Here is a 27,238-nt window from a genome sequence, read left to right as displayed (position 1 = left end):
ATGACCCCTTATGCTGGTATGGGTTATGTCATTGTGAGATTCTGGAAAGGCCAAATCCAGGCCATATGTTGTCTATAGCCACCTTCTGGCTCTAGTAACTGGGAGTTTAGAACAGAAGTAGGAAGGTAAAGCTAATAATTTTTTTTTGGGGGGGGGGTCGGTTATGGGGCCTGAACTCTGGGCCTGGGTGCTGTCCCTCAGCTCTTCAGTTCAAGGCTAGCGCTCTACCACTTGAGCCACAACCCCACTTCCGGCTTTTTTCTTTTCTTTTTTTTTTTTTTTTTGCTTATGTGGTGCTGAGGAATTGAACCCAGGGCCTCAGGCATGCAAGGCAAGCGCTCTACCACTGAGCCACCTCCCAGCCCTAAAACTAATAATTATCTGGCCCTTTGTAGAAAAGATTGGCTGGCCCCTGGCCTAGGACATTACTTTCCCAGGAGGAAACAGAGATTCAGGGAATTTCTGACTTCAAGGCTTTTATCATTATGATTGTATCAGGATAGAAAAAGGACAACATCTTCTTGCTGTGGACATGAGAGATGTGGTCATAACTACCACCCCTACCCCCAATTCTCCCATCTAGCCCCAGCTTTTTAGAGTTCCACTAAACCGCACAGGTCTATTCTTGAAATGCAGTGCTGGTACTGTGGTAGTACTGGGTAATCAGAGCCTTTTCTGTGGTAAGGCTGAAGAACAGTGGTGTACCTGGAGCAGATATGTTCCCCATAGCGGGAAGGTACTGGAGTTCTGGGCTCTGGCATTGTCCTGTGTCTTTGTGTAACTACCCTCCAGGAGCCCCTGTCCAACAACTTCTACTCCTCAGAAGATGGACTTGGGCAGAAGAGGAGGCAGAGGAGAGATGAGGGGACTCTGAGAAGTAGTGGCAGCACAGCCTGATGGGTAACCTTGCTTTTACCTCTTCCAATGGTATGTCTTCAGGCTGTAAGAAAGCAGTGGTGGATGTTGATACCCAGAAGGTGAGGGTGGCCACTTCTCAGCTCACCAGGAAGTAGATGTGGGTTCCTGGGAACTTCACTGCTCAATAGCCCAAGCATAGCTGTGGTTGTACAACTGTGAATATCATCTCACCTGAAGGTGCCCCAAGGAGATGCACACCCTCGTTGGGGGGGCTTATCACAGCCCTGGTGGTGATGTTCTGGTCAATGATGGCATATGGACCAATGCCATGGATCCACTGGGCTCTCTCAGGTGAGGAGCAGGGCTGTGTAGACGCTTATGTTGCTAGCTGGGATGCTTAGATGCTGGGATGCTGGGATGGATGCTGAGTACCCAGCACTGGAGCTGCTGGGTGCTCACTGGGGTTTGTGTGATCAGGTAGTTTACACAGTGCTTTGGTAACTGGAAACATACAACACAGAGCTTGCTTGGGAATTGGGGAACTCCAAAGGGAAACTTCCTACCTAGGACCTCATAACATTTGAAGTGATGCCCAGGCAAGTGTCTGCTCCATATACCTGAGGAGAGCAGAGGAGCAAGGACAGCTCCTCAGACAGGCACCAAACTTAAATAGGATCTGTGATTAATATCTCCTGCTCACTGGTCTCAAATGAGATTATTTTCTCTTCCAGAACCTTGGCCCCAAGGTTTCTGGTTCAGGGGATCAACTGAGTGCTAAGCAATGGCCTGCTTCCCCACAGGGCCCAGAGCGTCTCTGGCATGTCCAGGTTGATGTATGCAAAGCCAGGATTTGCATCTGGAGTGCATTCCTTCTGTGCCTAGAAATTTAGAGCAGCAATCATTAGGACCTGGATCTTCCTGACTTTTTTTTTGCATTTTCATAAGTTAGCACCTGTGGCATGCAGGGAAAAGTGAAGGGTGCTGGGAGATTTCAGTCAAATACTATGCACGCACTCAAGGCCTCAGTTTAATGACAATGATTATAGGACAAATGGTTGAGATGCTGTGAAATATCAGCTGAAATTAGTCACAGCTTTGGAGAAGTAATGTGCTTTAAGAAACAGAAGACAATTCCTGAACCCCTGAGTCTAACCAAGTAGACACTTGTCATAAATATGTGGAAGACTGATATCAGGATAGCCAGAAAACTTAAACCGCACCTTTAAGTGTAATGGTAATCTGGGCACAGTGTATACACCTGTAATCTTAGCTCACAGGAGGTTGAGGCAAGGTTATAAAGACATTCAGGTGAGAGTGAGTCATTAAGAATCATTTTGTTTCATAGGCATGGAGTTAGGCAATTGTTTGTGAAGTGAGACCTATTTCAAAATATATGTGAAAAAATTTTTAATGTTATTTTTCCCCAGATCTAATCTGTGGATGATTAAAGATGCATAGATGAAGTGGGCAGGCAGGCAAAGATGCCTGACCTGAGATTTCCTGGAAGATCACTAAACAGGGTCTTGGAACTTGGCAGGACTTAGAGAGAGGACGTGTGGCCAGGTGTGCAGTGTTGTGTTGCACACACAAGTTGCAGAACCTGGTGATGAGCTGAACACTCATGTTAACTTAGTGGTTGCATCACAGATCTGCTCTAGAGACTTCCCATTCTTTTGTTGTGGCAATGACACAGGTGTCCCAGCCCTTCATCACACTCACTGCATCCAGTGAAATGCATGCTAAGGATTTGTATAGTTTTAAATATGACATCTTGGCTTAGTCCTCTCTTCCTGCCTCTGATGGGTCTCCTTGCTTCTCACAGAGTTAGATCTGGTGATATTTCATGAGCCAGGCATCTTCAACTACTCACTCTTGCTGCTGAGTGAAGATCAGGGTATACTCTACGTGGGTGCCCGGCCATCTTCACAGTGAATGCACTCAACATCTCGCAGAAGCAGGATGAGGTGGGTCCTGAGCCCCATTCCTCAGGCTGTGTGCAGCCAGCCCTGCAGCAGCAGGATGCTTTCCTTTCTCCTCAGAAGTTCTTTCTTCCTTGCTTCTATGTGGAAGCCCAAAAAGCTCCCTTCCACTTACGACTTTTCCCTTGACTCTATTACGGATCAATGTTCACTATGACCAAGATTAACATCTGTGGTGTTACCACACCTGTGTTCCTGTGGCTTCCATAGACTGGACTTTCCTCCTGCCTGGCATTTCCTGCCTTTGGTGTCCTTAAGGATCATTCCTGCCTCCACATTTATCTGTGTAGTTTTTGATTTTTTGCTGTTCCTGAACTCAGGGCCTTGGTGCTGTTCCTGAGCCTCTTTGTGTTCAAGGCTAACACTCTACCACTTGAGCCATAGTGCCACTTCCAGCTTTTTCTGAGTAGTTCATTGGAAATAAGGGTCTTATAGACTTATTTTCATGGGTTGGCTTTGAACTGTGACCCTCAGATCTCAGCTTTCTGAGTACCTAGGATTAGAGTCATGAGCCACCAGTGCCCAGCTCTACGCAGTTTTTCATGAGACTCCTTTTTTATTTTTTCTTAGGCCATCCACAGATTCCTTTCTGAGAAAGCTGTTCTGTATTTTGTGTCATGTCCTGCTTTGATACTGTTTTTTGTATGCTTGGTATCTAGTGTGGGCCTCTGTCTTCTCATATCCTTTGGTATTGTCTTTGGACTAAAGCTCACCCTGAGCAAAAAATAAAAGAGTCAGGTTCCAACTGCAAACAGGTTCTGCCTTCCTGAGCCTCAGTGGCTTGCAGACATCAAAACCAAGGTGTGACCTTCTCTGCCTGTCCCAGACATATACTAGTTATTGCAAATAAGGGAAACCATGGGACCTATGTTTCTTTGGGCCTGGCTTACTTCACTTAATATAAGCTTTTCCAAGTCTTTCCATTTCCTAACAAATGGGGCAATGTCATTCTTTCTGATGGAGGCATAGAATTCCACTGTGTGTGTGTGTGTGTGTGTGTGTGTGTGTGTGTGTGTGTGTATCACATTTTCTTGATCCATTCATCTACTGAGGGGCATCTGGGTTGGTTCCATATCTTAGCTATGGTAAATAATGCTGTAATAAACATAGTTGTGCTGGTAGCTTTAGTATGGTCTTGTTTGTGATCATTTGGGTACATGCCCAAAAGTGGGATTGCTGGGTCATAGGGGAGCTCTATGTGTAGTCTTTTGAGGAACCTCCATATTGCTTTCCAAAGTGGTTGAACAAGTTTACACTCCCACCAACAATGCAATAGGGTTCCTTTCTGTCCATATCCCCTCCAGCATCTGTTATTAGAATTTTTGATTATAGCCATTCTAACTGGGGTGTGGTGATATCTCAATGTTGTTTTGATTTGCATTTCTTTTATGGCTAGAGAGGTTGAACATTTCTTCATGTGTCTATTGGCTGTTCTTATTTCCTCTTCAGAGAAGTTTCTCTTTCAGACTTTAGCCCACTTATTTATCAGGCAATTGTTTCTTTGAAGATTTTTTGTTCGGGGTTTTTGAGTTCCAAGTATATTTTGTCTGTTGTATGGCTAGTGAAGATCTTCTCCCAATCCGTGGGCTTTCTATTGATCTTGCTAACTATGTCCTTTGCCATGCAGAAGCTCTGTAGCTTCATGCAATCCCATTTGTCCAAACTTTCTTTGATTTGTTGTGTTTCAGGGTCTCTATTAAGAAAATTTCAGCCTGTGCCAAGGAGACCTAGGGTTTCTCCTTTCTGTCCTATAATGTTTTCAGGGTGTCTGCTTTGACTCTGAGGTCTTTGATGCATTAGGAGTTGATTCTGGTGCAGGGTGATATATAAGGATCTAGCTTTAGTTTTTACAGGTGATTAACAAATTTTGCCAGCACCATTTACTGAAGAGACTTTCTTCCATTCTATTTTGTTAGCTCCCTTATTGAAGATTAGGTGGCTATAGGTCTGTGGGTTCATTTCTGGGTCTTCAATTCTATTCCATTGGTCCCCTGAGGTCTGTTCTTCTACCAATACCAAGCTGTTTTGATTACTATAGCTTTGTAGTAGAGTTTGAAATTTGGTATTGATATTCCTCCAGCACTGTTCTTTCTGTTGAGGATCATTTTTGCTATTCATGGTCTCTTATTATTCGATATGAATTTTTGGATTGCTTCTTCTATTTCATTGAAGAATGATGTTGGAATATTGATAAGTATTGTATCTGACCAGATAAGATGATGTTAAACAAAATGAACCCCAAAATAGGGACACAAGTGGTTTTTTTCTTTCTTTCTATTGTTTCTAACGTATTTATAATGTACCATGTGATTTTATTTTATTTTTTGCTTTATATGTTCTTCCCCACAGCACAACCCATTTTCACTGTATTTGATGCCGGTCTAATTTGGGGAGGGTAAGGGGAAAAAACAAAATACTTAAATAGGGAGACAGGTTGACCCATTGTAACAATGAGATGTGAAATACACTATGTTTAAAAAAGAACTTTACAATTTAGGTTGAGGGGAGGAAGTGTAGTTGTGGAAGGAAAGGATGGTAGGAGAAAAACAAAGAAGGAGGCACCAATGCTTGATAGGAAATGTACTCATTACCTTGCTCATGTACTGTAACCCCTCTGTACAGTATTTTTACAATAAAAAACTTATTTAAAAAATAAGAGAAACTCACAACTAAAAAAAAAAAAACAAGATGTGCATCTCCTCAGGGTCATAAAATGTGATGTTCCACCTCTGCCTTTCCCTTTCATCTGTCAGCCAGAAGTCTACTCAGAAGGGAAGTGCCTTCAGCATCGGACTGGTACCTAGGTCTGGTGCCTTGGGGGATGGATACTGCAGGCTCGCCTTTGCTTACCAGTTTTTAGAATAAGAAGTTCAGGACTTAGTTCCACCCAGGGAGTCAGAGTAAGGATTTGATGGTTTGATTTTTTAAATCCTAGTGACCTAAACATATTTAGTTTGCTTTTGTCTCATGTTGTCTAGTTCTGTTTTCTATTATCTTTCATATATGTGATTCTGGTGGTGGAACCATGCTGGGCAACTAAGCTTTGTCCATAGCTCTGGGTCCTTTTCTGATGCTCAGTGACAGTCCATTGCCAATGGTAGGCCTTGGGTTGGCTCCTAGGTCCAAGTACTCTGGGGATACTTTCCTTTCTGACTGGCCTCGGATGTTCTGCTGATGTTGAGCATCCTCTGTTCCTAATCTGTGTGGCTCTGCTGTCTCTTCATCCCCAGAAACCTTCTTATGCTTTCTTTATGAGATTCTGAGCCACCTTATCCTTTTGAAACTTTTGAAATTTTTGATGGACTAAATACTAGTCCGTCAGTCACCAAGCAGAAGGGTGCTGCGAACTTACCTTCCACACAGCCACTCCTTTAATGTCTCCTTCTGTCTGAATCATGTCCTCCAGATCTCTCAGGCCAGGGCCCAGCCTGTTGGAATTTCTTAGTGAAGAGACCTAGGAAGATACAAGGTGGGTTACCTGACCTTAGGGATTCCACACAGGCGCATGAGTAGCCTCAGCTGCCTTTCATATTCTGAGTGAATTTACCAAGCAGCTGGTACCTTGTTCCTCTCTTGTAGTTTCATGTGGCTATCCATTGACGTGGGGACACTCTCTGTAGGTTGTCTGGCACAGGGACAACTCAGTTGAATATCAAAGTCACTTTTAAGTTGGCATGCTCTGATTTTACATTGTAACATTTCAATGTACACACAAAGTGTGTTCTGCTCCAATGCACTCACTTCCATTCAAACACAAACTTCCTGTCCTTCAATAAGCACTGCTGAATTTCTCAGTTGACTTATTAATAGCTTCCACACAGGAGAGAGAACATGGAACACTTGTCTTTTTGTGTCTGGCTTATTTCACTTCATCTGATATTCTCTCATTTCACCATTTTGCTGCAAATGGTAGGATTCCGATCTTCTTTATGGATAAATAATATGTCCAAACAGATCACATGTTCTTTATCCTTTCAACTAGTGATGAGCACCAAGGCTGTTTCTCAATCTAAGTTGTGCACAGTGCTGCGTGAAGAACGTCATTTTTAAAAGGTTAAAATGACCCACTTCAGTGTTTTGCTTTTTATTTTCCTTTTTTTAATTATCTTCAAGTAGTTGTACAACAGAGCTGCCATTTAACAAAGCAGTTTATGAATATAATGCATCTGATCAATGTCACCCCTTTCAACATTCTCACCCATCCCATCCTTCCCCAATCTACCCTTTTCCTAACTCCTCTTAATTTTGTAGGCTATACAGTGAATTCTTGACTGTATTCTCCCAATCTTCTCTTTATTTATCTAGTCCTTTCCCCTTAATTCTACCCTATAGCTCTTTTAAGTACCTGCTTTCTGGTGTTCATTTTGTTTAACTCACCTTTCTAAGGAATTACAGTTTTTTAGTTCTCTCTTAAATCTATTGTGTTTCAGTTAATACATTTGTATATACTTAGATACCACCTAACATATTTAATTACATGTGTTGATGTAAGTAATTTCCCCCCACTTTAAATACTTTAGCTTATGCTCCTCCTTTATGGTGAAGAAGAAGGCTGTGGAATCCTTTCTAGGCTGCTGGTTTTAGATGATAATCATAGAATATTTAGGAAGGCTCCAGGATACTCCAAACCTTCCCTCCTAATCTGAGGTTTTACCCCAGTTCAGAAACCTCTGGGATTTGAACTCTATTGTATGCTTTTAGGCAGTGCATTTTTACCCCATTTAAAAAAAACCTCTCATTCATTCCTCCACAGATATACTGGAAAGTCTCTGAGGACAAAAAAGCAGAATGTGCACAAAAGGGAAAGCCAAAAGAGGTATGTGTTTTTATGAGTTACAAAACTTCACATGTATTCCTTAGTTGTCTAATCTCACCCATTCTGCATCTTCTGCATGCATCTTGGTGCATAGTTGGATGCTCCTGGTGGGCTCTCTTAGGTCCTCACAGAACCTGAGGAATCTTCTTTGTTCTGGTGGGTGAGCTTCTGACTGGGAGGTGGGCACTTCCACAACAGGTACCGACACACTTCAGAAATGTTTCTACCTCTTAGGATCATACTTATTCAAATATTTAAGGTTTTACTGCAGAAATCAATTCTTGATGCCCATTGGCATCAGAAATTTAGAATTTCTAGTCCTTTCTGCAGCCTGAGACCTAGGACTTTGCCAGGATTTGGATCAGAAATCCATCTGTTAGGTACCTACCTCAGCATGGTACTCATTGAAGGTGCACTTGGAGAGACCCCTTTCCCTCAGGAGCCCTGGGTCACCCTCTACCCATTGTGTCACTAGGTCTCTGCCTGGTGTTAGGCAGATGCCCTTGTTCTCAGACAGTGAGGGCCCATTAGTCCCTGATTATTGCTCATGACAGCTGAGTTAGGTCCAATTTCAGCTACTGTTGGCTAAATGTTAAATATTTTCAATATTTGTCTCTAAACTCAGTGTTTTTTGAAGAAGGAAAAGGAGAGCAGGCACTGATAGAATCTCATGTACTGTAGGTTCTTTAGAGAGAAGTGAACTAGCTACTCAAAATTCCCCCAATGTCACAGAAATGGAGGGACAAAGGATGAACAAACACAGCACAGACACTCACTAGACACGATGTTGGAAATGGGTGGGGATGGGAGAGAAAAACTGGGAAAGAGCAAGGGAGGGGGTAATGTCCAAAAAGAAATGTTTTGGTTACTTAACTTATGTAACTGTAATGCCTCTATACCTCACCTTTATAATAACAATTTTTATTTAAAAAATAAGCGCATTTTTAAATGTCCCCAGTGTATGAAGGGCAGACAGATATGGAGCCCCTCCTTGCCCTGTGGAGTGGAGCTCATTATGAATTCCATCCTACTAGTTTGAAAACAGTCACAGGCAGAAGAATCTTTGCTAATTTGAGACAATTTCAGGCTAGAGCAAATATGATCCAAGTCATGTTCCTTCTAAAGTAGTGCGTGGGCTCCTGAATGGCATCTTTGTTTTCCTTGTGGGCCTCTATGATGAAAAACTGAGCAGAGCTGCTCTCAACCCAGTTTCTCTTTTTCCAGTGTTCTAGGCTCCTCAAAAATGCTGTTTCCAGCTCTGTGTGTAGGGATGGAGGTTATGATTCTTGGGAAGGCAAGAGGCCTTCTATGCAAAGTATACTAGGACAGATTTGGTAACTAAAGGAATGTTTTATGTGTTTAATGAGAGCAAAATACCTTTTTTTTTTCTATAGTGGTTTCTCTAGGACAATTTGAGATCATTTCTTTCTTGGGTCTATAAGCCTTTGCAATGCATCAATTTGGGATTGAACTTATCGCCTTTTATTTTAATAACCTGAGAATACCACAGAGATTACATTGTACAATTCAGCTAAGACTATAGGTATACGCAGGTGTCTGGGTTGTCATACCTCACTCCATAGAACTGGCAGTCTATCAGGTGGTGGGTCAGGAGGGAAGGGCAATGGAGAGTATAATTCACAGTGTTAATATGGAGGGCTTTTCAGTGGCTGGCTATTGATAATGTTTCTCTCCCCACAGACAGAGTGCTTCAACTACATCTGAGTGCTGCAGCCACTTAGCGGAGGCTTCCTCTATGTATGTGGAACCAACGCCTTCCGGCCCACCTGTGACCACCTGGTATATGGTCAGTCCTGCTCACAGTAGCCTGTGCAGTGGTTAAAGACTTAGAGCCAACTCCACCACAAGAACACTACGATTGTCTCATGTCAGCTGTGAGAGGGCTGGGGAAGCTTGAAGCCCCTTCGGAAAACCTCACTAGGTTTGGAAACAGTGTTCAGGCCATGTGACTCATCTAAGTCTTGGTGTCCTTGGCCAAGGGCGTGGCTTGAGGCTCAGCCCAAAGCACAAGTGGAATTTTGACAGTTCAGAGTAGAGGAGCATTCTAAAAAGTGAACCAGTGACCGTCACAACCATGTGCGGTACGTTGACATGGCCTGGCTTTGGTGGGCTCTCTGTCTGGTGGATGAAGGTCTTTATCTGCTGTTCTTGCTCAGTATAGTGGTAAGACTTGGAATGTTACCACTTTGTGTTAGCTGTTATTCTACCCTTTCAGTAGCCATTCTGAGACCACTTATTTACTCTGAGTGATATGAATGGGGCCCTTAATATCCTTCAAGATTCAAATCCTTGGGCGCTTTGACTGGCATTGCCTAGATCTTGTTTATTTGGGGGAGGAGTGGGGAGGAGTACATGTGAAGAGGAGTATATTCCTCACCCCAACATCCAGACAGGTGGGAAGCATAGACTATCCTAGTCTAACCCTTTTAGAAGTTATTACTTTTATTCAGATTATCAGATGATCTATTTGACAGTGATCAACTACAGTGAGAGGAGGAACATTTTAAATAAATGTATGGCAAGGTTAGCAATGTAGCACTTTTTCTAGAGACTATCCCTGGATGGAATAAGTTCCTGACACCTGACAGATAGAAACCTACTACACAGTGGTACAGCTTATCAGATGGGAATACATCCAAGACCTCTATAGATGCCTGAAACCTCAGGTAGTACCAATCCACATACTGTGTATCTAATGACCAGGATGGCTTCTCAATGACTACTGGGCAGGTAGTGCACACAGCATAGACACACAGAATAAAGGGATGGTTCACATTCTGTACAGGCATAGCAGGATCGCAGGAGGTCAGCACACCACTCAGAGCCCTCAGCTGGCTCCAGATGATTGGAAACATGGAAGGGAAAACAGCTTAGAGATTACTGAAATGAAAAGCTTTATTTGTTTGATTAATATAAATTTTTAAAGAAGTTACTATCTTCAGTGGAGTTGCAGAGTATTTGCCTAATTAGGCATGAGACCCTGGATTTGACCTCCAACACTGCAGAATGACTAAGAAAAAACTGTTTTCAGTGTGAGACTATGACTTAACAGAGACTACTGAAATTAAAAATACTTGCTCAGTATCCAAGACACTGTGGGTTTGATCCCCAGCACTGCAAAACGAACAACTAAAACAAGCAAGCAAATGAAAATCAATCCAACCTTGGGTAAGAAATGACAAGATAAAACATGGGCTTGTTAGAAATTCACTTAGGTGGCTCAATGTAGTTGTTTGTGCCTATAATCCCAGCATTCAGGATCATGAGTTCCAGACAGGGCTGTGCTACATATTGAGAGTCTGTCTCATAGTACCGTTCACTTTAGAAACTGGTTGTTTGCACACGCATGTTTGTGTTGAGATCCACATTGTGGATTTACCTGGCTGTTGCTAGCCTTTTGACATGGGATTGATACTGGGTTGGAGGTTTTTCTGGAATATAGGACCTCAATCCTCAAAGACACTTTCGTTCACCAAAACGTTTTCAGGGGAAAATATACATCATCCATTATTTCTGGGCAATGTCTGCTCTTCATCACCTGTCATTTCAATTTGTCTCACTTTTCCTCAATTGAGAGGAAAACTGGAAAAGTTCTTTTTGTAGTTGGGTCTTCCCCCTTTATTCCCATATACTTTTGAGTGTCTTGTGAGATAGAGATTATTGCAAGGTTGAAGTTCTAACCTGTACTTTCATTAAGCGTACTTTAGATTTGCTCTGAGTTTCGAGACCCTTGACTCATCTGGAATATGTTTTTGTAGGTGGAGGGAGGGAGACAGTGTGTTTCTTATTTTTATTTTCATTTCACTTTGCCTGTTGATTGAATAATGTCATACTGTATGTTTATTACAGCAAAATTCTATACATGGGTTATGGTCACTTGTTGGGCACTTTCTTTATTTGGTCTTCACTGTCTCCTAACAGCTCTAGAGCCACCAGCATCTGTCTCCATTTCCAGGATTCAGAGGCTATTATCCTGCATAGCTCAGCCAGGGTCTGAGGCACTGGTGCACACACTGAGCTGAGTGAGATATAGCACACACTGAGAGCCAGCTTCACGTGGCCCAGCACCTTATTTGCTCCACGTTATTGGTCTTCCAGGAACAAGTAATTTATAAAGTTAGATGGTACAATGATACACTCTTACTATGAAAAGGTAGATACCTTATGATACTTTTTGTCTTTATTCCATTGTAGAATTTAACATCCTTTAAGTTACTGGGGATAAATGAAGATGGCAGAGGAAAGTGTCCTTATGTCCCTACACAAAGCTATACATCTGTCATAGTTGGTAAGTCCAGCCACTCAGGTTGCTTCATACCCAAAGTTCTCATGTTTATGTTCTGACCTGCAGTAAATACTAGGCATCTATTCCTTCCTCAGTTCTGAATTTCCTGCTTATGTCTTAACATCAGCTGCCCTTACAGAAGCTGGATATCCTTCACCGCAGACTTCTTAGGAAAGGTTTTGGATAATTGTTCAAAGGGATAACTAGCCACCACTCTATCAGTACATTGCTGTATACCCATCGTTGTTACAAATATTGTTCATAGGTTGCTATATAGAAGAAAAATGAACAAGCCATAGAGCTCTATACTCCCCGTGTGGTGTCAGACATCTGCAGTAAGCAGGTATGCACATCATGGATACCCACTCTCATGCCCAACTTACAATGCTTCCCTTGCTGAGAAAGTGCAGCATACACCTATTTAGAGTTCACTTTCAGAACAGTGCTCAGTGGATTGCATCAGATATGCAGCCCCTAACTACAAAACAGGCCTTGAGTAAGGCAATTCTGTCTTCTTACAGGTTTGTGTAAGTATTCTGAGCATATTAACAGAGGTAAGGTGAGCTATGTCATCTACATTAAAGAGAAGATGAGCTGGGCACTGGTGGCTCACACCTGTAATCCTAGCTATTCAAGAGGCTGAGATCTGAGGATCGCAGTTCAAAGCCAGTCTGGGCATGAAAGTTTGTGGGACTCTTTACCTCCCATCAATAGAAAACTATAAATGGAGCTATGGCTCAAACCAAAAAAGCTCAGGGAACATGCCCAAGCCCTGAGTTCAAGCCCTAAAACTTATGAAATAAAAAGAGGTGCATTAAATGTGTTGAGTTACACATAATGTTTTCAATGCTAGATTTTTTTAAATCACATGTAAACTCTGATAAATTGAGACGCATCTGTGTTTACTGTCATTTTAGTGGATGCAGAAGTTCCTACTTGTGTTCAGTTACTACTCTAACTTACAGCTCACTGTAGATCCTGAAATATTCCTGTCCAAGAAGACAGAGGTACAGGAAGCCAAATTAGTCAGGAATGTTTCTTCTCTCCCTGGGCTGGGGCCTTAATTTGAACGTGAACAACTCATTCTTGGTGCCACAACAGAAGGGCTAATTTGATTGCCTTTCCTTTTCTCCTCTGCTCCTGGGCTGTTGCAGATGGAGAGCTTTATTCCGGGACAGCAAATAATTTTTTTGGAAAGCAGTATATCATCTCCTGGATTTCCTCCCAAAGTTTTCTACAGAGTATGACACTGCCTGGCTATATGGTAAGATGCCATGAATCTAACATGATGTGTGTACACCTGGCCACTTCCCCTTGGGCTGTCCCCAGAAGGTCCTGAGCTTTAATCAGATCCACCAAAGTGATGATAATGGAAAAGCTGAAGGTCCCAGCTGGAGTTCAGGGTGTCCTGTTAATGGCTCTCTGCCTACAGAGCACTGTGTACAGGTCTTTTATCTTCCATCCTGAAACCATTCTGATGGTAAATGGATAAGTATGATTTATCACTTGGGATGTGATATCATTTTGGCCTGGCCAGATAGGATCAGAGCAACTTGCTCCCTGCAGACAATATCCAGTCGATGTCTATCTGACATTGGGGTATGGGTGATAAGAGACTGGATATTCCTTGAGGGTAGTCAGTGGGACCATGGGATTCTCCGAAAACTATTGATCAAGGAATATCCTGATAAATAGGGACAATCAGCTTGTCTCAAAGTGGAATACCTATTTCTGGCAGCTGTGATTTACATCACATATTTAAAGCAGTATGTGGTCTGTCTGACAGCAGAGATGCTTCAGTGGGCTTTTGGAGTAATCCTGGGAGACTGTCCTACAAGGATCCACCTCTCTGCGGCTGAAGAAAGCGAGACAGACATGGCCAGGCTTAGCTCTATCATCATTCCAGACTCTAAAGTTTCTTTGTTATGTGACAGAAACATTCCAGATGCCTGTACAGAAAAGCTTCCAGCCCCTAAGGCTGCACTGACTGACTGGGAGAGCCTGGGAGCAGGCAGTGATACAGCTGTCAGTACAGAGACAATCCTGTATCACCTCTCTGCAGAGCCTAACTTCGTCTTTGTTGATGTGATCCAAAAAGCCCCAGACAATCCCAAGGGCAAGGATGACAAGGTCTACTTCTTCTTCACAGAAGTGTCTGTGGAATATGAGTGTGTTTACAAGTTAAAGATTCCCCACGTTGCAAGAGTGTGCAAGGTGAGCACTGCCCTGTCCACCTTGGATATTTGCCCACGAAAGCAGGTCTGGACATTCATCTTTCCCTGACAAACAACCTTTCCTCCCTCAACATCCATTATTGAGGGGCCTGGCAGGTGCCAGAGTTCTGTTCTTGAAAATTCTAGTAGTGTTTATGAGGACTAAAGAGATGTTGGCAGGCAGCACTCAACTAATTAGTTTATAGTTTCCAACATTGTTCTCACACTTCCCCCAAGCTGTAGAAGTGGAGTTTTATTTTGTGTTTCACCAGATTCTATGCAAATTGCAATCCTACTGTATGGAGTTCTTTATCAGTCCCAGAGTAAACCATGAACTAACAACTGAAGATTAAGTAGTAATAATTGCACTGAAAAGTATGTCAGCATCAATCTTGAAGGATCAACAGAATACACATCAGCAGTAGTCAGGGTTATATTTTTTACCCCCAATGGAAGCCAAAGATGCCCAGTTTTCCACATAGCCCTTTGATGTGGTGATCATCATGGGTCATTTTCATCACAGAAGCAAAGATTCCATATGTGCATTACACAAACTTGGCACTTTAGATGCCTCTCCCTGAAAGGCCCAACGAACATTGCAGAAAACAGACACTATACATACCAATGTGTCTACCTAGCACCATACCAAATTCAGTCTTCTGGTTGTCCCCTACCTATGGCTGCCTCACTCCTCACAGAGCTGAGTACCCTCAGTGTCCCGGCCAGGCTGGTACCTGGCAAGGTATTCAGGGTGATGGATGGCCAGAGCTTCCTGTATGTGCACGAGGAACTTCAATCGAGGCCAGCCAGACGATATCTGTACTCTTATTGTGCTCCCCTTATGCAGATCTGTGGCTGTTAGAAGAAGGGAGCCAGCCCTGCTTTGACAATGACCTTGATAGGCCCTAGGAAGAGTGGGTTGCAAGAAAATCCAGTGACACACTTTGTAGTCCGCCTCTGCCTCCCTCAAACCAAATACAAAATGTTGGGATCTGCAAGTCTGAGATGGGTTCTGTATTTTTCTAAGTATTTTTCTTGCCCTGAGCTTGTCCTTTCTGCTGGGCTGAGGTCAGCCTAAGCATAGCTCCCAGTGCCTCCCACCCTGTGCACCACAGACCTTCCACTGCTTCTCAGGACCTGAAAGCCCAGGAGACAACTGACCGCAGACATGCTGGAAATTCACTCTGCTAAAATAGAAATTTCACTCTGCTAAATGGAAATGAGGTCCTCTTACAAGACTCATTTGTCCTTCTGCGATTTCACAATACAGATATGAAACTGTTGTGCCCAAAATAAACAACACTCTTCCATCTCATATTCTTCTTCATATCCATTTCCTAACTTTCAGTTAACTTCTAGTGGATACCTGAGACCACAGACAGTACCAAATCCATCTACGCTGTTTTTCTTATACATATATACCTATGATAAAATTTAATGAATAAAATTGGCACAGTAAATAAGTGGACAATAATAATAGCTAATGGTAAATAGAACCATGATAATAATATACTATAATAAAATTTATGCGAATGTGGTTTCCCTTTAAAAGGAGTGAAACTATGGAAAACTTCCAGTAAACATAATTTCATGAGAAGATAAAAATGTAGATAAGGAGGATTCAACTGTATTCTCTGCAGAACACACATCACATGCATTTCACAGTTGTCCTTCAGCCATCAGATCACCAAACAGTGTTCAGGAAGAACCTAGAAGGTCCAAAACACTTTGGCCACAATGTAGCAGGTAGAATAGAAGAAAAGATATGAGATCTCAAAGATAGACATCCATATATTCATGCAAACAGATTTCAGTACTAGATGCTGACCTCCACTGCCTGACATTGGCCTAACTGCAGACATATCAGACATATCACAGTTGTGATATTCACAGGAGCCATAGGTCAACCTGGTCAGAGCTAGAACTCAGCAACATGCTAAGGGCAGTGGGAATGTAGAAATGGGAAATGTTTCCATTTCATCAAGTTTTCAGGAAGAGGGTTTTGTCTTTAGTTTTGTTTTGATGCAGAAATTCTGATCCAAACCAGCATAGAAGTAGTTGATTTGCTTTTCCTCAGCAGAGCTTGTCTGGAAAGAGCTGGCAATAAACCACATGCCACAGGACTAGCTTATTTCCTCTGCCATGTCCTCTTTCTGGGGATTCAGGAGGATCATGGTGGCTTGAGAATGTTGAAAAATAGGTGGACCTCCTTCCTGAAGGTCAAGCTCATCTGCTCCCCATCTGACATAGGCCTGGTCTTCAACATAGTGCAAGATGTCTTCGTGCTGCAGGTCCAGACCTCAAGGAGCCAATATTCTATGCCCTCTTCACCCTGCAGGTATAAGTGCCCTCAGCACATGGAGTGTAGGACCCTTTCACTGACCTCAACATGATCTCTCCTTTGCAGGGACAAGTTGGGACTAGCACAGCTGTCAGCTGTCTATGCCTACACACTGTCCACAGAAAAGGCAGTCTTCTCCCAAAGGAAGTACATGGAGTCCAATATCAAGTGGGTGCCCTACAATGGCCCAGTGCCCACACCATGGCCAGGAGCGGTGAGCAGGGTGAGGTCTTCATGGGAGGGCTCTTCAAGTGTCCAGACCATAGGGAGAAAATAAACACAGAAGTAACTGCAAGTGGATCACCTGCATGTAAACCTCTCTCTGCCAAAAGCTGACTGTTGGCTGGGCCTGAGGGCTGATGAGCCCAGCTTGGTCCTTTTCTTTTCTCCTTTGTATGTTGTGTAACATGTCTTACCACACTCTAGTCAAATGAGGAGTGTTGCACTGTATTGTAAAATTAACACTATGTAATAGGACTACTTCATTTCAAGTGTCTGTCAAGAAACAGTTTCTCTACAAAGGCTTTTGCACTGTTATGAGTTATCCTGTCCACTAGTCAAAAACCATTATAGGTTCCCCCGCCCCATTGAATATAGTCAATGTCAGGTAAAAGGAATAAAAAAATTACAGATTGAGCTGACTACTTGCTTATTTTATTCCAAATGGTAAATAGGTGTTTGAGTAGTTCTTGGATCATCCCTCACCTGGTGACCTCACAGCTTTTGCCAGGACCAGCTCTCTCTCTCTAGGTGTCTTTACTGACATTGTCCTCTTTTGTTCGGTGTGAATTACATTCAGTAAAGTGTGCCCTCTTGTGTTCATGAGTTTGAGTTTCTACACATCAGGAAACGAGCCAAAGAAAACAAAACATCCTTCTTGCTATTATCTTTTATGCTACTTAGAATTGTCTGGTTTTTCCAGCAATACCTGAGACACGCATTTTGTTTCATGAGATAGCTATTATATTATAATGTTTTTTAAGTTTGGTAGAGAAATCATTCCTTTCCTTATGAGGTCTCAGAAACACAATTTTATCTTGTAGATGTCCTCGAAAACTATGTTCTCACTATTATGGAGAGGCAACCTCAGGTTTCTATCATCACTCTGTTTTAGAGACATTCAGTGCTGCACCTGACATCACTCTAAGTGCTGTGCTTGGTCAGAGATGGGCTATCACATTAACAGGTCATTCTTCTTTCATAGTGCATCAATACTGAAGTATATGCAACCAAGTACACTAGCTCTTTGGATTTACCGGACAGTACACTGAAGTTCATCAAAGACCACTCTTTAGTGGATGATTCAGTGACTCCAATAAACAACAAACCCCATTTCATCCAAAACAGACATAAGATACACGCAGATTGTGGTAGACAGGACCCAAGCTCTGGATGAGAAATTCTATGACGTCATGTTTACCAGCACTGGTAGGTGCTGAGGTCTTCAGTCACAGTTCCTCAATGAGAAAAGGGAAGGTCACCTTAAATCCTTTGTAGGCAGACTTGGCTTCTCTCTTGTTGTAAATCTTTTGGTTTGTGACAGGATGAGCGGATTTGGGGGCATTCTACACTTGGAATTCCAAGTCTGTGTGACCAACAGGTGGTGGAAGGCACTTGTAGCACATGTAATTCCTGGCCAGTATGTGCTGAGCGGCTGTAAAGAAATCCCTTTTGCCTTGGAAGGAGGAGTAATATCCACGCCAGCACTGAGTGTGTGCATCTATCAGGCTTGCATTTCCTAAAGCCCTTTTGTCAGGCCTCCCTCATCAATCTGTTCTAGAACCAGTGTTTCTGAATAAATGTGGCAGACTATACCCATGGCAACTGATAGAACACCAAGCTCCTCCTTGAAGCATTCTAGTTGTGTGTCCTGCTCTCGCCTGCCTGAGGCCCCTGTGAAGAGGAATTTTCATGAAAGCCAGTGGAGTCCAGAGACCACATCACTTACCATCTACCTTCCACTGTCTCAGGATTGACACTGTTGATGAATGGTGTGAGGATCAACTATGAGACATGGTTCATAAGAAAATTGAAATGACACGTTAACTGGAATTCCTAATGGGTTATTTGCCAAGAGCTTTCTTTTTCATTCCTAAGGCAACATTATCCTCTTAAGCTCAGCATCCTTGTTGAGTGACTGACTTGAGACTGCAGAAGGGAGAGTTCGGCTTCTGAGATCCGTGTTCTTGGTGTGTCCTCTGAGCTCCCTCTCTGACCTGTAGTTTTGATCTTGCAGACAAGGGCATCTTGCACAAAGCTGTGAGCCGTGAGAATGATGTGTACATGATTGAAGACATCCAGCTTTTCCAGAACTCTGAGCCAGTCCAAACTCTGCTGTTGCCTTCGAAGAAGGCAAAGGGCCTAGGCAACAGGGTTGGCCTGGTTGTAAGATGGCCATCTTCCTTGGTAAATGTTCATATCTATGATGTTAGACTGGTCAGCCTGGGCTGGCTGCCCTGATCTTCTTGGCCTGTGGGAGCTAGACTTTGGACTAGCACATAAAACCTCCCTAGAAAAGTGGGATCTGGCCGGGCACTGGTGGATCACGCCTGTAATCCTAGCTACTCAGGAGGCTGAGATCTGAGGATTGCAGTTCAAAGCCAGCCCGGGCAGGAGAGACCGTGAGACTCCTATCTCCAATAAGCCACCAGAAAACCGGAAGTGGCACTGTAGCTCAAGTGGTAGAGCGCTCGCCTTGAGCTGAAGAGCTGAGGGACAGCACCCAGGCCCAGAGTTCAAGCCCCACGACTGACAAAAAAAAAAAGAAAAGAAAAGTGGGATCTGGAGTTTGGAAAAGAGGCTGACAGAAATGGGGAGTCAGTTCCTCACTGAGTCCTTACTCTAAATCTGTGAAACTGCATAGTATGTAGGTGGAATGGCACGCCTTTCAGACACTCACCGATGTACTAGTTGATAAGAGAAATAAAGATCAGTCTATAGTTTTCTCCTATGTCAGCACTGTACTTCCTTCTCAAATCGAGGCTGCAGTTGTTTCCTGTCAATGGATTTCCTGACAGTGGATTTTGGAGGTTTGGAGGTTAGAAGCATCAATAGAGGCACTCACTTTGGCCTTATAGCTCCATTAGCTGTAGGGACATAGACAAGTGAGCCTGTCAATGAACACCAAGCATAACATTGTCATAGCTCACAAAATAGTATTCTTTTTTAACTTCAAAGCCTTTCAAGTACCACTGGCTCACATCTGAAACCCTTGTTACTCAGGAGGCTGAGATCTGAGGATTGAAGTTAAAAGCCAGCCCAAGCAGGAAAGTCCATAAGACTCTTATCTCCAGTTTATTGCCAAAAAAAAACCCACAGAAGTGGTATTTTGTGGCTCAAGTAGTAGAGAGCTAGCCTTGAGCAAGAAAACTCAAGGACAGCATCTAGGCCCTGAATTCAAGCCCCAAGAATGACACACACACACACACACACACACACACACACACACACACACGTGCACACACACAGTAAAAAATCTTTTACCTAGGGGACTGAATAAAAATAGCTTAGTGATAGGGTTGCTAAGGTGCTAGACATAGGCCATTTGCTGAAGCTTCTGTCTCCTATCATGTATCCACATGGCTGGGACAAGTCTTACTGCTCCATTTTATAGCTAGGCTGGAGCAGTAAGGGGCAGAGCACAGGCAGGTATGGATCCTGACTGCCATGTATAGCCCTCTCCAGGTTGGCTAGCTATGTGCTCTGAGCTTCAGTTTCCTCAATGCACAGTGGGGATAAAAGCAACTCCTATCTGAGTTGCTGGGAGGGTTACACAGATCTGTTGAAGCACTGCATTCACTGAAAATCTGTGAGCTGGGCCACCAAGAGACGGCACAGGGTAAGGGCACCGCCATAGTGTTTATCAGCCCAAGATGATCCCCTCTCCTTGAGATTTCCCGAGGGTCTTTTGTTTAAGCTCCAAGATAAGACTTGCTGAACTGGGCCACTTATGTGACATGGACCATTCTTGTGTCCAGTGTTGCTTTGGCTAAGCAGTGTCTCTGAATATAACCTCCCTTGCAAATTTTGGCTCTGGGAGTGTGAACTCTTTGGGTTGATATGCCTTTCTATGTGGTTGAGAATCTCAGGTTTTCCTCAACATGCCAGAGCAGACTATAGCAGGAATGGGCATTAACCCAAGGAAACAAAACTTATGTCACAGAAGGCTCATGTTTACAAATATCCATCCAAGTCCTGCTAACCCCAGTGCCCAGAAAACATGAGGACTCCTATTTCTCTGCCCCATCCTCTCTCAGTCACTACAAAGTCAGTTGTTTACTAGTTCTGAAAGAGAAAAGAAATGAAATCTCCTAGGTGAACTGTGAATCTCCAGATTCTTGGCATCTGTCTGTGCTGTTCTGACCTCTTGTCTCAAGCATCAGTGGGCCAAAGATGTACACTATAGCTACGTTAGCCATTCCTGGTCAGAAAACTCTTGTACTTCTAGGAAAGACGCTGTAAGCGTTCTGAACCTATAGAGTGGCTGAATCTCAGTAGACATTAACAATACATTTCCCCTCTGCGGCTACATTTTTCTCTTTGTCACTTTTGTTTTAGCAGCGCTGTGATTTGAACTTAGGGCTTTGTGCTTAATAAGCATGTGCTTTACACTTGATCCATGTCCAAGGCTAGTCTTTCATTTTTATTTTGAATAAGATGTTGTATTTTGCCTATACATGGTTAAACCTCCTCTCTAGTTAGGGTTCTTAGAAAAACTGAGTTTTCTGTGCAGCATCACGTACAACTTGTTTACAGAGATAGTCTTGTTAACTTTTTGCCTGGGCAATCCTCCCAATATCTGTCTTCTAAGTAGAAGCTATGGTCCAATGAGCCTGGTGTTTCCTTTACCTTTTTGAAACAATTATGGGTTTCCAAAGTGCAGTGATAATGATACACAGGGCTCTTTTTGCTCCAAACAGTTTTGTCTTACATAGCATGTAACAGAGGCAGTGTACAGATTCAATGCCCAGGCTCTAGGCCCCATCCACATTGTATGCACGAGTAACCCATGAGACATTTGGGTATCACATGTCTGTACCTTCTTCTGCCTCTGCTTCCTAGACCTATTTTGTGGCAGATCTGGGTTTTTCTCCAACTTGGGGATCTAGGTTGGAAAGAGCTCAGTGGAGATGGGGTGCTCTCCTCCTGGATATGTGAAATGCAGCTGGTACCTTGTGCTTTCTGTCCAAATCTCCACATGTCCTTTCCCTGTCCCACATATCAGTGTGTCTACACTACACAAGGAATCAGGAGAAGTAGGTCACAGAATAGGCAGAATAGGCAAATCAAAGAAGAATGGCTGTGTGCTGAACATTTGTAGAACATATTTTATTAACCTCTCCTAAACATTATGAACTAAGGGATATTTATGCAATATGTACATTCTATATGATTTCCCGTAGAGGGAAAGATGTGCATAGATTTACACAAATGCTACACCAATCTCCATAAAGCGCTGAGCATCCACAGATTTGGTGTGGGATGAGGGGCGATCCTGAAACAAATATCTGATACCAAGAGGTAAATGCACTTGTTTTCCTGCTAATGTTGACATGCAGCAGGGTGCCTGGCCTGTGCCGGGTACTGACACTCCTGTGGGAGGTTGCTTTCTTCTCCCTTCCACATTTACCTCAGGGATTCCATGAGATCAGTTGTCAAAATAATTTAGTTTCATTTGAGCTCTTGCCCTGGCCCATCAGGGAGAAGCAGGGCTGAGTATTCTGGGGAATGTCCTGGGATGAATGTACAACCCATATTCCCTTCAAAACCATGCCCACACCCCTCTTCTCAGTGGGCAGAGATATTGGATGGAGCTTCCTTCAGCCTGCCTGGTGCCACCAGTTCTGCTCTACAGAAGTATCCATGACACCTCAGAGACATCCCTGAGGAGATCCTTGTCCCCAGAATATGTTTCCCCACTTCCACAATAAAGATTTCCAAAATTGGTCTGGGGCAGTTACAGCCATTGGACCAAGTCTACAATGAAAGAGGAAGCCAAAGCTAGGCCTGGTCCTGTCTGCTGTTTTCATCCTAGAGGTGGGGTTTTTCTCTTTCTCCTATGCATTTGTGCTTGCTCAAGTGGATCTGTGGCCCTGGGTCTTTTGGAGCCTTTAATCTGTGAGAACATTATCCAGTGGGGCTGTGAGTGCCACCCAGAAGCATAGCAGATCCTGACTGTGTCCTCTGAGGGTAACGGTTATTTATCATGTGACTAAAATATTATTTTTTGGCACCCTTGCAATTCTTTGATATTTGTGTGTGTGTGTGTGTGAGAGAGAGAGAGAGAGAGAGAGAGAGAGAAAGAAAGAGAGAGAGAGAGAGTGAGTGTGTGTGCTGGTATTGGGTTTGCAACTCAAGGCTTTCAACTCTTTTTTTTTTTTTTTTTTTTTTGGTTGGGTCTTGAACTCTGGGCCTGGGCACTGTCCCTCAGCTTTTCAGCTCAAGGCTAGTGCTCTACCACTTGAGCCACAGTGCCACTTCCGGTTTTCTGGTGGCTTATAGGAGATAAGAGTCTCACAGACTTTCTTGCCCAGGCTGGCTTTGAACTTTGATCCTCAGATCTCAGCCTCCTGAGTGGCTAGGATTATAAGCGTGAGCCACCGACGCCCAGCTGGCTTCAACTCTTGTCTGGCCTGCTTGTTCATGGCTAATGCTCGCATGTTTGAGCCATGCTTCCAGTCTGGCATTTGGCTATTTAATTGCAAATGAGGAGTCTTGCAAGCTTTTCTGCCCATGCTGACTTTAAACTGTGGTGTTCCAAGTTTCCCCTCCTGAGTATCAAGTACTATAAGCATAAGACACAGATACACATCTAGTCATAATTATTCTACATTGTCAAAGTGAAACAAAATTCCCAGGCCAAGGATGGCAACCTGACTTGACTCTTCATGTCCCTTTAAGAGCCTTCTCCCAGACTATGTTTATTAGTTCCAACCAACAGACCTAATTGTTGGCATTCTTGACACTCTTCTAGTGCCAGTTGTATTCTGGGGTTAATCAAGAGTCAATGACATGACAAGCCAGTATCTTAGAAGTTGGAAGAGTCTGAGAAGTGCTTGGCTCTGAGTGGTTTCACATTGTAGCATGGTAGCTAATTTCCTCCTCACACATGTGTGACAAAAAAAGCCAATAGTTTCATTCCCTCAATAGGGAATATCAGCCTTCTGTTCATGGTAGAATTAATGCTGGACCAAGGCTATAATGACACAGTGCTCTGTCTCCAAGTGTCCACATTCTGATACAAAGCATGTGATTGACCTCCAAGGCTGTACTATTTGGTCAGTGGTCACAATGCTGTCTCACCTGCGATTAGAAGGGCAACCTGGGAGGTCTGGCCAGGGGATACTTTCCCAGACCAAGGAGTAATCCAACCATTTGCACTCCAAAGAGAAAACAAAAGCACAAGAGAACTCTCTGCAAGCCATTAGGCTAGTAGGTGGGGAATATCCAGGCTGGAAGGTGGGCAGAATTCAGAGCAAACCTAGTGAAACCTTGTTTATATAATCAATCGTCTTGAGTTTCACAGTCCTATATGCTGACCATTTGTGACTTAGAGGGGACATTCCTGCTTCATGCTGCACTCAGAGAAACTGTCATCCACCCAGACTTGAAGATGCTCAGAGCCTCAGCGATCCATGAGATTTGCCTTATACCTGCTCTGTCATTGCCTCCCCCACACAGGCAAGCAAATTTATCTATGCCAGCTCCAGTGCCAGAGAGGTCCAGGTCCCCCTGGCCTTCTGCAGGAAGCACAGCATCTGCAGGGACTGCGTGTTGGTGTGGGACCCCTACTGTCCTGCTGTGCCTGGAACCCAACTGAGGGCACCTGCGAGGTTCTGCATGAAACCCAAGGCCCAAACAGGTATGGACAATGGGCCTCGTGCAAGTACCCACATACATGTGCAGAGTGTGACTATTGTCTGTTGTCTTGTAGGGGCTGGAATCAGGATTCGAATGGCAATGTGTTCTAGTGCCTAAGTGAGTACATCTCATCATACAATCTCCTCTGCCACAGTGTGGCCACTCAGATATTTCATGGTGCTTCAAGTCTATGGCCTGTGTGTATGTTTTTTTTTCTCTTTCTTCACTCTGGTCAGAAACCATGTATCATGTGGCTGATCTACAACTTTCTTTGTCCTTTTCATTGCAGCAAGAGTGTTCATACCTGCATAAGGTATAAAAATTCTCAGGAATGCACTCTCTGGCTTCAGTTGTCTGCTTTTCTGTACTGCTCAGCTGGAGTTGTTAAACAAAACTACCACCTGTTAAGAATGAGAGAGGTCTTTCTTTGTTGTTGTTTCAATGTACTATGTAATTTTTTTGTTACCTTTGTGTGTTCTTCTCCCTATGGTACAACCCCTGTTGTCACTGTACTTAATTTTGTTACCCTACGTCTTGTATATACATTTGCCTAATTTGAGAAGGAGAAGGGGAATAACAAAACGCTGAAACAAGGACACAGGATAACCCATTGTAATAATGATACCCACAAGACTGTATATTTACAACTTTGGGGGGTGGGGAATGAGGGAAGTGGGGGAGGGAAATGATAGTAGGAGAAAAACAAAGGAAGAAGTAACAATGCTCAACAGTTACTCATGTAACTGTAATCCCTCTGTACAACATCTTTACAATAAAATAATTTTTAATGAGAAAAAAGGAGTCCCTGAGTACAAGCTGAGCAGCTCTAATCTAAAATCTTCATCTGAAACATTTTAGTTCCAATTGACACCACAATGGACAATTTCACACCACAAATTTACCTTCAGGTTGTTGTACAAGATGAATTTAAAACATTATTTCATTCCATGCTTAGATGACTGTCTCTCCCCAAGCTATATCTTATTACACATATGCAAATATTCCAAAATCTGAACAAACTTAAAATACACCCACTTCTGGTCCCAAACATCTACATGAGGCATACATCTCATCATAATTAGTTCTGATAATGTCCACATCTCCCTAGGGTCTCATTGTCTGTGGCTGGCCAGAGGATAAGGTGCTCTGACCAAGGTAAGCAGGTTCGGATTCAGGCCAGAATGCCCCCGCCTCAGCCCTCCATCCATCTCTAAGTAGACAGAAGTCTTCAGGTTATTCAAAATAGAAAAGTGGTATGGGATTCCTCAAAAAACTAAACATAGAGATCCTTATGACTCAGCAATCCCACTCCTGGGCATTTACCCAAATGACCACAAATAAGACCAACTAAAGCTACCAGCACAACCATGTTCATTGCAGCATATATTTACCATAGCCAAGATACAAAATCAACCCAAATGCCCCTCAGTAGATGAACGGGTCAAGATATATATATATATATATGTACATATATCACATTTTCTTGAATTCTATGCTTCCATCAGAAAGACTAACATTGCCCCATTTGTAAGGAATGGAAAAACTTGGGGGGAAATATTATATTAAGTGAAGTAAGCCAGACCCAAAGAAACACAAGCCACATGGTTTCCCTTATTCGTAATCATTAAAATATGTCTAGGATATTCTTAGCAGAGGATCACAACAGCTCAATAGCTAGGTGCATATGAACTCCAAGAAATAGAAAAAAGAGGGTTCTTTAAAATGTACTCTTGGCAGTTATTTCTTTTTTTCTCTCTTTTTTTTCTTTCTCCTTTGAGTTATTCCATGTTGCCACTTTTTTTAAATTTCTGTAGCCTTTGTCTTGTATATAAGTTTATCTGATTTGGGGAAGGGAAGAGGAGTCACAGAAATGGTGGGACAAGGTAAACCAATGCAACAGTGATACTCACTGGATACTGTGTTGGAAATGAACTTTACAAATTGGGGAAGAGGGAGGAAGTGGAAGAAAGTGAGGGAGGGGGATAACACTGTTCAAAAAGAAATGTACTCATCACCTTAATTATGTGACTGTAACCACTCTCTATATCATTTTTACAATAAATTTATGAAAAAGGAAAAGAAAATAAATGTAATACTGGTAGTGTTTGCAAGCCTCGTGGCAACTGCTAACAGAGATACTTAGCATGGGGCTTAGGATATAGCTACCAGATGCACAGTTGACCAAGGCTTATCCTAGCAGGACTCAAGAGGTTTTCTCAAGGGATGTTGGGTAAAAAGTAGGATTTCTGCTGCTTAGAGCCTTCTGGTGTTCTTGTTCTTGCTAACCCGACTGCTGCTAGCCAACTGCCATCTTGTGTTATGATCATACATATCTTTATCTTGGTTGTCCTGAAGTTCCATCTTTCCCCAGTAGGTGGGACTCAGATAGCATCTGTTTTAAAAGTCGTTGAACAGGTAAACAGAGTTGATGACATCGCACGTCTTGATGTTCTAGATGAGAGGGAAGTAACTTTACATCCACACTCTTTCAATAGTGGTGGCACAGCATTTCTCAAATGCTCTCTGAATTCCCACATGTCCCATGTGATATGGAAGTTCCAGAATCGTGTGGTAACTATTAAGGTGTATAAGTACATTCTTGTGAACAAGAAAATTCTGGTTTCCTTCAAACTGTCAAGGAAAGACAGCAGGGTGTATTATTATAGCCTGTCCTTTCAGAGAGCCAGCAAGACAGTTGTTCAGGTGCTCAGGTCCTGAAGGTGAAGATGGTCCTACAGCTTCTACCTTGCTGGGCCATAGATAGACGATAGTAGGATAATGCTTAAAGAATCAGAAGCATAAACACTAGGATCATAGCTCTTGATCCTAGCTGTACAAGGCAATCACCTCACTTCCTGAGATTGT

At 43.0% G+C, this 27,238-nt stretch overlaps 1 pseudogene; it reads left to right on the top strand.

Annotated features, from left to right (window-relative positions):
* On the top strand, positions 1-27,144 carry LOC122113720 (annotated as a pseudogene).
* Positions 27,145-27,238: the final 94 nt, after the last annotated feature.

The sequence above is a fragment of the Dipodomys spectabilis genome, unplaced genomic scaffold, assembly GCF_019054845.1.
Source record: "Dipodomys spectabilis isolate Male_0828 unplaced genomic scaffold, ASM1905484v1 ptg000098l, whole genome shotgun sequence".
In the NCBI taxonomy this organism is placed as follows: Eukaryota; Metazoa; Chordata; class Mammalia; order Rodentia; family Heteromyidae; genus Dipodomys; species Dipodomys spectabilis.
This window is presented reverse-complemented; position numbering and strand designations above follow the sequence as displayed.